This window comes from Rutidosis leptorrhynchoides, chromosome 4, assembly GCF_046630445.1.
Source record: "Rutidosis leptorrhynchoides isolate AG116_Rl617_1_P2 chromosome 4, CSIRO_AGI_Rlap_v1, whole genome shotgun sequence".
NCBI classification, from domain to species: Eukaryota; Viridiplantae; Streptophyta; class Magnoliopsida; order Asterales; family Asteraceae; genus Rutidosis; species Rutidosis leptorrhynchoides.
This window is the reverse complement of record NC_092336.1, coordinates 191,676,224-191,687,482: the sequence shown is the minus strand read 5'-3', so window position 1 is coordinate 191,687,482 and position 11,259 is coordinate 191,676,224.

Below are 11,259 nucleotides of genomic sequence, written 5' to 3'. Positions count from 1 at the left end.
TGTCAATTTAGATTGATTTGTATATCCACCCTAATTGTGTTACTTGTTATGTGATAAATGGATTAGGTACATTCCATCGGCGATTGCGGATTATTCGGTAGCATTCTTCAAGGCGACAAGGTGAGTGTTAATATCCTATATGCATATGTATGTGTAGGATGGGTGCGGGTCGGGTGAAGTGGTTCTCGGTTATAGAGCTCACTTCACATATAGGTGGATTTGATGGACTTGTGTATAGGTCCAATTGGCACGGTTGTGCGTTTTGGTTGACCACCTATGGCGAGGTGCACACATTGTGTGTACGTTATCACATGGGCGTTTGATGTGGATTACATAACCCCAATGGTGAAGGGTTAATATTGTGAGTGGAGTACTTATACATGTATGTATATGGTATATTTATTTGTAAGCTATGGTGTGACCCACGGAGCCGGGAATGCCATAGTGTGTGTGTGAATGTGCTATGATGTGAACCAAGGTGCCGGTAGCATCATAGTGCATGTTTGAGATGTGAACCATGGAGCCGGTAGCATCGGAGTGTGAACCACGGAGCCGGTAGTACTATAAAACGAGGTGTGAACCACGGAGCCGGTAGCACCAAAGTGTGAACCACGGAGCCGGTAGCACTATAAAAGAGTATGACTCAAATGCGTAGTGACGTGAACCACGGAGCCGGTAGCGTCATAGCATTGCGTATGGTGTGAACCACGGAGCCGGTAGCACCATGACGCGTTTATGGTTAACCATATAGTTGTTTATGTATATGTTGTGATGTATCGTATTATGTTGTTGGATATTGTTAGCATGTTAAATATTGAATACGTATAATATTGTATTGTCGTGATGTAGCTAACCCTCCGGGTGTAGCTTATTGGCATTGTTCACATCGTTGCTGGTGAACTTATATTTTGTTGATGTATCTTTAGCTCGTTACTTAGTGATCTTACGGTATGCTTAGACTAGCTTGCCTTTATGCTTGGATGCTCTGGTATGCGGTATTTGGTTTTTTGTGGCTTGTCCATTTTATGCATATATATGTATGTAGTATATTCTCACTCACTAAGCGTTAGCTTACCCTCTCGTTGTTTACCTTTTTATAGATTTGCATGGATGCGGTGGCTCGGGTAAGCGTGGGACTAGTGGACTCGCGTAGTTGCTTTAGAAGGCTTGCTTTTGGATTGATTAGGATTGGGTAGCGTATCCCCAATCGCCATGCTCGGCTTATTTTGTGTTAATAGTCGTGTGATTGAAAACTTGTATTTTCGTATGAAAGTCGTAAAACGGCTGATGTGGGCCCGGCCTCGTAAAACTCTTTTTATGAATGGAACGTGTTAGTTTTTCATATATGAATAGGTTGTGAAAAGCGTTTTGTCTAAATACGTCGGGAAGTGGTCAAACATTTTCGCATTTCATGACTTTTTGGACAGGCCACTTTGGTGCGCCGCGCCATATGCTGTTCCAGCAAAAAAAAAAAAATTATTTCGCGTTATTGGTTGGTTAACGGGTTGGGTTGTTACAAATTAACCCATGGGCATAAAACTAAAATCAACACGTCAAACATCATGATTACGGAAGTTTAAATAAGCATAATTTCTTTATTTTCATATTTAATTGCACTTCTAATTATTGCACTTTTATTTATTGTTATTGTGTTTAATTGCACTTTTATTTATTGTCATTGTATTTAATTGCACTTTTTAATTATCGTACTCTTTAATTATCGCAAGTTTATTTTATCGCACTTTTATTTATCGCAATTTCATTATCGTTATTTACTTTATGCTTTAAATTAAGTTGTATTTATTTTTTATATTTTACATTAGGTTTTAACTGCGACTAAAGTTTTAAAAATCGACAAACCGGTTATTAAACGGTAAAAACCCCCTTTATAATAATAATATTACTTATATATATTTGTATTTTTATAAATTAAAACTAATATAGCGTTAAGCTTTATTTAAAAGATTTTCCCTGTGGAACGAACCGGACTTACTAAAAACTACACTACTGTACGATTAGGTACACTGCCTATAAGTGTTGTAGCAAGGTTTAGGTATATCCATTCTATAAATAAATAAATATCTTGTGTAAAATTGTATCATATTTATTAGTATTTCGTTGTAAAAATAAAGCTATTTCATATACACCTCTACGCACATCAAAAACAATGAAAAACTTGTCAGATATGGCCCACACACTTGGTTCATAAGGTCCATGAACACAGCTGGTGCGTTAGTCAATCCAAATGGCATAACCATAAACTCGTAATGACCATAACGCGTCCTAAAAGCAGTTTTTGGAATATCATCCTCCTTTACTCGCATTTGATGATATCCAGAACGTAAATCGATCTTCGAATAAACAGACGAGCCTTGTAGTTGATCAAATAAGTCGTCGATTCTCGGTAGTGGGTAGCGGTTCTTGATGGTAAGTTTGTTCAACTCTCGGTAGTCGATACACAACCTGAATGTACCATCTTTCTTCTTCACAAATAGAACAGGAGCTCCCCATGGTGATGTACTTGGTCGAATGAAATCACGCTCTAAAAGTTCCTGTAACTGACTTTGTAATTCTTTCATTTCACTGGGTGCGAGTCTGTATGGAGCACGAGCTATTGGTGCAGCTCCTGGTACAAGGTCTATTTGAAATTCAATGGATCGATGTGGGGGTAATCCCGGTAATTCTTTCGGAAATACATCGGGAAATTCTTTTGCGACGGGAACATCACTGATGCTCTTTTCTTCAGTTTGTACTTTCTCGACGTGTGCTAGAACAGCATAGCAACCTTTTCTTATTAGTTTTTGTGCCTTCAAATTACTAATAAGATGTAGCTTCGTGTTGCCCTTTTCTCCGTACACCATTAAGGGTTCTCCTTCTTCTCGTACAATGCGAATTGCATTTTTGTAACATACGATATCTGCTTTCATCTCCTTCAGCCAGTCCATGCCAACTATTACATCAAAACTCCCTAACTCTACTGGTATCAAATCAATCTTAAATATTTCGCTACCCAATTTAATTTCTCGATTTCGGCATATATAATCTGCTGAAATTAATTTACCATTTGCTAATTCGAGTAAAAATTTACTATCCAATGGCGTCAATGGACAACTTAATTTAGCACAAAAATCTCTATTCATATAGCTTCTATCCGCACCTGAATCAAATAAAACGTAAGCAGATTTATTGTCAATAAGAAACGTACCCGTAACAAGCTCCGGGTCTTCCTGTGCCTCTGCCGCATTAATATTGAAAACTCTTCCGCGGCCTTGTCCATTCGTGTTCTCCTGGTTCGGGCAATTTCTAATAATGTGGCCCGGTTTTCCACATTTATAACAAACTACATTGGCATAACTTGCTCCGACACTACTTGCTCCGCCATTACTCGTTCCAACACCATTTGTTCCTTTCGTTCTGTTAATCCTTGGTCCGTAGACCTCACACTTCGCCGCGCTATGACATTTCTTTTACACTTGTTGCAAAATTTGGTGCAGAACCCCGAGTGATACTTTTCACACCTTTGGCATAGCTGCTTCTGATTGTTGTTGTTGTTGCGGTTGTTATTGTTGTTGGAATGATTGTTGTAGTTGTTGTTGTTGTTGTTTTGCCGTTTGTTGTAGTTGCGATTGATGTTGCGATTGTTGGGATAGTTGTTGTTGTTTTGGTGACTCTTATCACCGTTTTCCTCCCACTTTCTTTTGACTAGCTTCACGTTGGCCTCTTCGGCCGCCTGTTCTTTAATTCTTCCCTCAATCTGGTTCACTAGTTTGTGAGCCATTCTACATGCCTTTTGTATGGAGGCAGGCTCGTGTGAACTTATATCTTCTTGGATTCTCTCCGGTAACCCTTTCACAAACGCGTCGATCTTCTCTTCCTCATCTTCGAACGCTCTCGGACACAATAGGCACAATTCTGTGAATCATCTTTCGTACGAAGTAATATCGAATCCCTGTGTTCGTAACCCTCTAAGTTCTGACTTGAGCTTATTGACCTCGGTTCTAGGACGGTACTTCTCGTTCATCAAGTGCTTGAATGCTGACCACGGTAGCGCGTAAGCAGCATCTTGTCCCACTTGCTCTAGATAGGTATTCCACCATGTTAACGCAATACATGTGAAGGTATGCGTAGCGTACTTCACTTTGTCTCCTTCAGCACACTTACTTATGGCAAAGACCGATTCAACTTTCTCGGTCCACCGTTTCAATCCGATTGGTCCTTCGGTCCCATCAAATTCTGAAGGTTTGCAGGTAGTGAATTCCTTGTAGGAGCATCCTACACGATTTCTTGCGCCGTTAGCTGTATTGCTAGATTCAGAGTTATTGTTGGTAAGTAGCGCGGCCTGTACTGCGGCTATGTTTGAAGCAAGAAAGGCACGAAATTCCTCTTCGCTCATATTCAAGGTGTGTCGAGTAGTCGGTGCCATTTCCTTCAAAATAGTCAAATGAAACGAGTTAATCATATAGAATATCAAGAGTAGTCAATAGTATTTTGTAGCGTAATATGAACTTATTTATAAAAGCTCTTTCTTCATATTAGCGTTTTATACTCTTTAATTCGGGTAGTACCTACCCGTTAAGTTCATACTTAGTAGCTAACATACCATTTCAACTACTACAATTCTATATGTAAAACTAATCACAACAACAACAAAAAATATCATATTCAAACCTTTATACAATAACTTGCAAACTTACAATACCGCTATTTTACATATAGCATGAAATATAGCACATAAAACTTGGATACAAAGTAGTTGCGAAGATAATTCTAGTTAATAAATAAGGCATTCAGCAAAGGCAATAAAGACACGTAATTCATACGTCCAGAAACAAGTCATGCATTTTGGTTTTACTAATACCACTTCCCATCCTTGGTTTTGTGGAACATAACCGTTGTGACCGATAGTAAGACAATGTGTTGTAACGTCGTCAAAAGGATGAAGGTTACGTAATGACCAACAGTCTCGTAATAACCTAAAACCTCATTTCTTACCCCAATTACCGACTCCGTCACTTGTGGGAAGGTTTTGTTTAATAGTTGTAGCCCGATGTTGTTGTTCTCACTTTGGTGAGAAGCGAACATAACTAACCCGTAAGCATAACATGCTTCTTTATGTTGCATGTTAGCCGCTTTTTCTAAATCACGAAGTCCTATATTCGGATATATTGAGTCAAAATAATTTCTTAACCCATTGCGTAAAATAGCATTTGGGTTCCCCGCAATATATGCGTCAAAGTAAACACATCGTAACTTATGGATTTCCCAATGTGATATCCCCATCTTTCGAACGAAAGCCTTTTATAAACCAAGGCATTCTTGGAACGTTCTTCGAATGTCTTACAAACTGATCTCGCCTTAAATAGTTGTGCCGAGGAATTCTGACCGACTCTAGACAAGATTTCATCAATCATGTCTCTGGGTAGGTCTCTTAAAATATTGGGTTGTCTATCCATTTGTGTTTTTATACTGTAAAATAGACAAGAGTTAGATTCATAAAAAAAATACTTATTAATACAAGCAATTTTTACATATATCATAAAGCATAAGCACACTATATTACATATATTACACCACACGAATACAACTATCTTATTCCGACTCGCTCGTTTCATCTTCTTCGGTTTTGGTTCGTTTTGCCAAGTTTATAGGGATATATGATGTTCCCCTAATACGAGCCGTCGTTTTCCACATTGGTTTAGAAAAACCTGGTGGTTTAGAGGTTCCCGGGTTATTGTCACAACTTAAGAAATACGGGTGTTGACGATACATATAAAGTTCATCGGGTTTAGAATCAAATTTCTCTATTTTTATGCCCTTTCCCTTATTGTTCTCTTTTGCCTTAATAAATTGTGTTGGGGTAATTTCTATAACATCATCGGAATCCTTGTCGGGATCCGATTCATCGGAGAATTGGTAATCCTCCCAATACTTTGCTTCCTTGGCGGAAACACCATTGACCATAATTAACTTTGGTCGGTTAGTTAAGGATTTTCTTCTACTTAACCATTTTATTATTTCCCCCACTGGTTCTATTTCTTCTTCCGGTTCCGATTCTTCTTCCGGTTCCGATTCTTCTTCCGGTTCCGACTCTTCTTCCGGCTCCTCTTCGGGAACTTGTGAATCAGTCCACGAATCATTCCAATTTACATTTGACTCTTCATTATTATTAGGTGAATCAATGTGACTTGTTCTAGAGGTAGACATCTATCACATAATATCAAACACGTTAAGAGATTAATATATCACATAATATTCACATGTTAAAAATATATTATTTCCAACAAAATTTGTTAAGCAATCATTTTTCAAGTAAACACGGTCGAAGTCCAGACTCACTAATGCATCCTAACAAACTCGATAAGACACACTAATGCAAAATTCTGGTTCTCTAAGACCAACGCTCGGATACCAACTGAAATGTCCCGTTCTTATTGATTAAAAATGTTCCATATTAATTGATTTCGTTGCGAGGTTTTGACCTCTATATGAGACGTTTTTCAAAGACTGCATTCATTTTAAAACAAACCATAACCTTTATTTTATCAATAAAGGTTTAAAAAGCTTTACGTAGATTATCAAATAATGATAATCTAAAATATCCTGTTTACACACGACTATTACATAATGGTTTACAATACAAATATATTACAACGAAATAAGTTTCTTGAATGCAGTTTTTACACAATATCATACAAGCATGGACTCCAAATCTTGTCCTTATTTAAGTATGCGACAGCAGAAGCTCTTAATAATCACCTGAGAATAAACATGCTTAAAACGTCAACAAAAATGTTGGTGAGTTATAGGTTTAACCTATATATATCAAATCGTAATAATAGACCACAAGATTTCATATTTCAATATACATCCCATACATAGAGATAAAAATCATTCATATGGTGAACACCTGGTAACCGACATTAACAAGATGCATATATAAGAATATCCCCATCATTCTGGGACACCCTTCGGATATGATATAAATTTCGAAGTACTAAAGCATCCGGTACTTTGGATGGGGTTTGTTAGGCCCAATAGATCTATCTTTAGGATTCGCGTCAATTAGGGTGTCTGTTCCCTAATTCTTAGATTACCAGACTTAATAAAAAGGGGCATATTCAATTTTGATAATTCAACCATAGAATGTACTTTCACGTACTTGTGTCTATTTTGTAAATCATTTATAAAACCTGCATGTATTATCATCCCAAAAATATTAGATTTTAAAAGTGGGACTATAACTCACTTTCACAGATTTTTTTTACTTCGTCGGGAAGTAAGACTTGGCCACTGGTCGATTCACGAACCTATAACAAATATGTACATATATATCAAAGTATGTTCAAAATATATTTACAACACTTTTAATATATTTTGATGTTTTAAGTTTATTAAGTCAGCTGTCCTCGTTAGTAACCCACAACTAGTTGTCCACAGTTAGATGTATAGAAATAAATCAATATATATTATCTTGAATCAATCCACGACCCAGTGTATACACGTCTCAGGCTAGATCACAACTCAAAGTATATATATTTTTGGAATCAACCTCAACACTGTATAGCTAACTCCAACATTACTGCATATAGAGTGTCTATGGTTGTTCCAAATAATATATATACATGGGTCGATATGATATGTCAAAACATTTGCATACGTGTCTATGGTATCCCAAGATTACATAATATATTAGAACACATGTATAATACAATATAAGTTAGCTAGGATATGATTTGTATAGAATTGTTAATATTTCCCGTAGCCACAAAAATAAAAAATATCCAATCTTGTTTTACCCATAACTTCTTCATTTTAAATCCGTTTTGAGTGAATCAAATTGCTATGGTTTCATATTGAACTCTATTTTTTGAATCTAAACAGAAAAAGTATAGGTTTATAGTCATAAATATAAGTTACAAGTCATTTTTGTAAGAGGTAGTCATTTCAGTCGAAAAAACGACGTCTTGATGACCATTTTGAAAAACATACTTCCACTTTGAGTTTAACCATGATTTTTGAATATAGTTTCATGTTCATAAGAAAAATCATTTTCCCAGAAGAACAACTTTTAAATCAAAGTTTATAATAGTTTTTAATTATCAAACCCAAAACAGCCTGCGGTGTTACTACGACGGCGTATGTCCAGTTTTACGGTATTTTTCGTGTTTTCAGGTTTTAAATCATTAAGTTAGCATATCATATAGATATAGAACATGTGTTTAGTTGATTTTAAAAGTCAAGTTAGAAGGATTAACTTTTGTTTGCGAACAAGTTTAAAATTAACTAAACTATGTTCTAGTGATTTCAAGTTTAAACCTTCGAATAAGTTAGCTTTATATGTATGAATCGAATGATGTTATGAACATCATTACTATCTCAAGTTTTGTGGATAAACCTACTGGAAAAGAGACAAATGGATCTAGCTTCAAAGGATCTTGGATGGCTTGAAAGTTCTTGAAGTAGAATCATGACACGAAAACAAGTTCAAGTAAGATTTCCACTCGAAATAAGATTGTTATAGTTATAGAAATTGAATCAAAGTTTGAATATGAGTATTACCTTATATTAGAAAGATATATTACTGTAAATAAGAAAGATTTCTTGAGGTTGGATGATCACTCTACAAGATTGGAAGTAAGCTAGCAAACTTGGAAGTATTCTTGATTTTATGAAACTAGAACTTGTAGAATTTATGAAGAACACTTAGAACTTGAAGATAAAACTTGAGAGAGATCAATTAGATGAAGAAAATTGAAGAATGAAAGTTTTTGTAGGTATTTTTGGTCGTTGGTGTATGGATTACATATAAAGGATATGTAATTTTGTTTTCATGTAAATAAGTCATGAATGATTACTCATATTTTGTAATTTTATGAGATATTTCATGCTAGTTGCCAAATGATGGTTCCCATATATGTTAGGTGACTCACATGGGCTGCTAAGAGCTGATCATTAGAGTGTATATATCAATATTACATACATCTAAAAGCTGTGTATTGTACGAGTACGAATACGGGTGCATACGAGTAGAATTGTTGATGAAACTGAACGAGGATATAATTGTAAGCATTTTTATTAAGTAGAAGTATTTTGATAAGTGTCTTGAAGTCTTTCAAAAGTGTATGAGTACATATTAAAACACTACATGTATATACATTTTAATTGAGTCGTTAAGTCATCGTTAGTCATTACATGTAAGTGTTGTTTTGAAACCTTTAGGTTAACGATCTTGTTAAATGTTGTTAACCCAATGTTTATAATATCAAATGAGATTTTAAATTATTATATTATCATGATATTATGATGTATGAATATCTCTTAATATGATATATATACATTAAATGTCCTTACAACGATAATCGTTACATATATGTCTCGTTTCAAAATCATTAAGTTAGTAGTCTTGTTTTTACAACTGAAGTTCATTGTTAATATACTTAATGATATGTTTACTTATCATAATATCATGTTAACTATATATATATAACCATATATATGTCGTCATATAGTTTTTACAAGTTTTAACATTCGTGAATCACCGGTCAACTTGGGTGGTCAATTGTCTATATGAAACCTATTTCAATTAATCAAGTCTTAACAAGTTTGATTGTTTAACATGTTGGAAACACTTAATCATATAAATAAAAATTTCATTTAATATATATATAAACATGGAAAAGTTCGGGTCACTACACCGATCACTTATTAAAGCTTTCGGTGTTCCGAACCTAGCAAAAAGACGTTTTAAGAAGTTGACTACAACTCGTGCATCGTTAGTTGGGAGAGCTTGTGCTTCCGCCCATTTAGATACATAATCAATGGCAACGAGAATGTAGAGATTATTATGAGATTTTGGAAATGAACCCATAAAGTCAATACCCCAAACGTCAAATACTTCACATACTTGAATGACATTTTGTGGCATTTCATCACGTTGACTTATTTTTTCGGCCCTTTGACAAGCATCACAGGATTTACAAAGAAGGTGTGCGTCTTTGAAAATTGTAGACCAATAGAATCCAGCGTCGTAGACTTTTCTTGCTGTGAGTTGAGGCCCATAATGCCCTTCTGTTGGTCCCGTGCGACAATGGTTTAAGATTTGACTAGCTTCATCCCCGAATACGCATCGGCGTATTATTCCATCAGGACAACTTTTAAACAAATGTGGATCTTCCCAAAAATAGTGTTTTATATCACTAAAGAATTTCTTTCGTTTTTGGTACGACAACCCCTTTTCAAGGAATCCACATACTAAGTAGTTTGCATAGTCTGCAAACTATGGAATTTCATTATAATCGATTTTCAAAAGATATTCATCAGGAAAGTTATCTTGTATGGTCGATTCATTTCGAACTTCTAATTCAGGATTTTCAAGGCGGGAAAGATGATCAGCGGCGAGATTTTCTGCTCCCTTTTTGTCTCAGATTTTAATATCGAACTCTTGTAAGAGTAAGATCTAACATATTAATCCTGGTTTGGCATCTTGTTTTAAAAATAGGTATCTAAGAGCAGAATGGTCTGTATAGACCACCGTTTTTGCTAGAACGAGATATGAACGAAATTTGTCAAAAGCAAAGACAATAGCAAGGAGTTCTTTTTCAGTAGTTGTGTAATTCGTTTGTGCTCCTTGCAACGTCTTACTAGCGTAATAAATAGGTTGAAATCGTTTTTCAATCCTTTGTCCTAAAACGGCTCCCATTGCAAAATCACTTGCATCGCACATGAGTTCAAATGGTAGATTCCAAATTGGAGTTATCATGATCGGCGCATTAGTGAGTTTTTCTTTAAGAATATTAAAAGATTTGATGCATTCATCTGAAAAGATGAATGGAGCATCTTTTTCTAGGAGTTTATTCATAGGAGTGGCAATTTTAGAAAAATCTTTTATGAAACGTCGGTAAAAACTGGCATGCCCAAGAAAACTCCTAACTCCTCTAACATTGGTGGGATGTGGAAGCTTGGCAATTACATCTACTTTAACTCTATCCACTTCAATTCCTTCCTTTGAAATTTTATGACCAAGAACGATGCCTTCTTTAACCATGAAATGGCATTTCTCCCAATTAAGTACTAGATTTGATTATTCGCATCTAATAAGCATTCGTTCAAGATTAACTAGACATGTTTCAAAAGTATCACCGAAGACTGAAAAGTCGTCGATGAAAACTTCCATGCATTCTTCTGTCGTGAAAAATCGCCATCATGCATCTTTGAAGGGTTGCAGGGGCGTTGCAAAGTCCAAATGGCATGCGTTTGTAA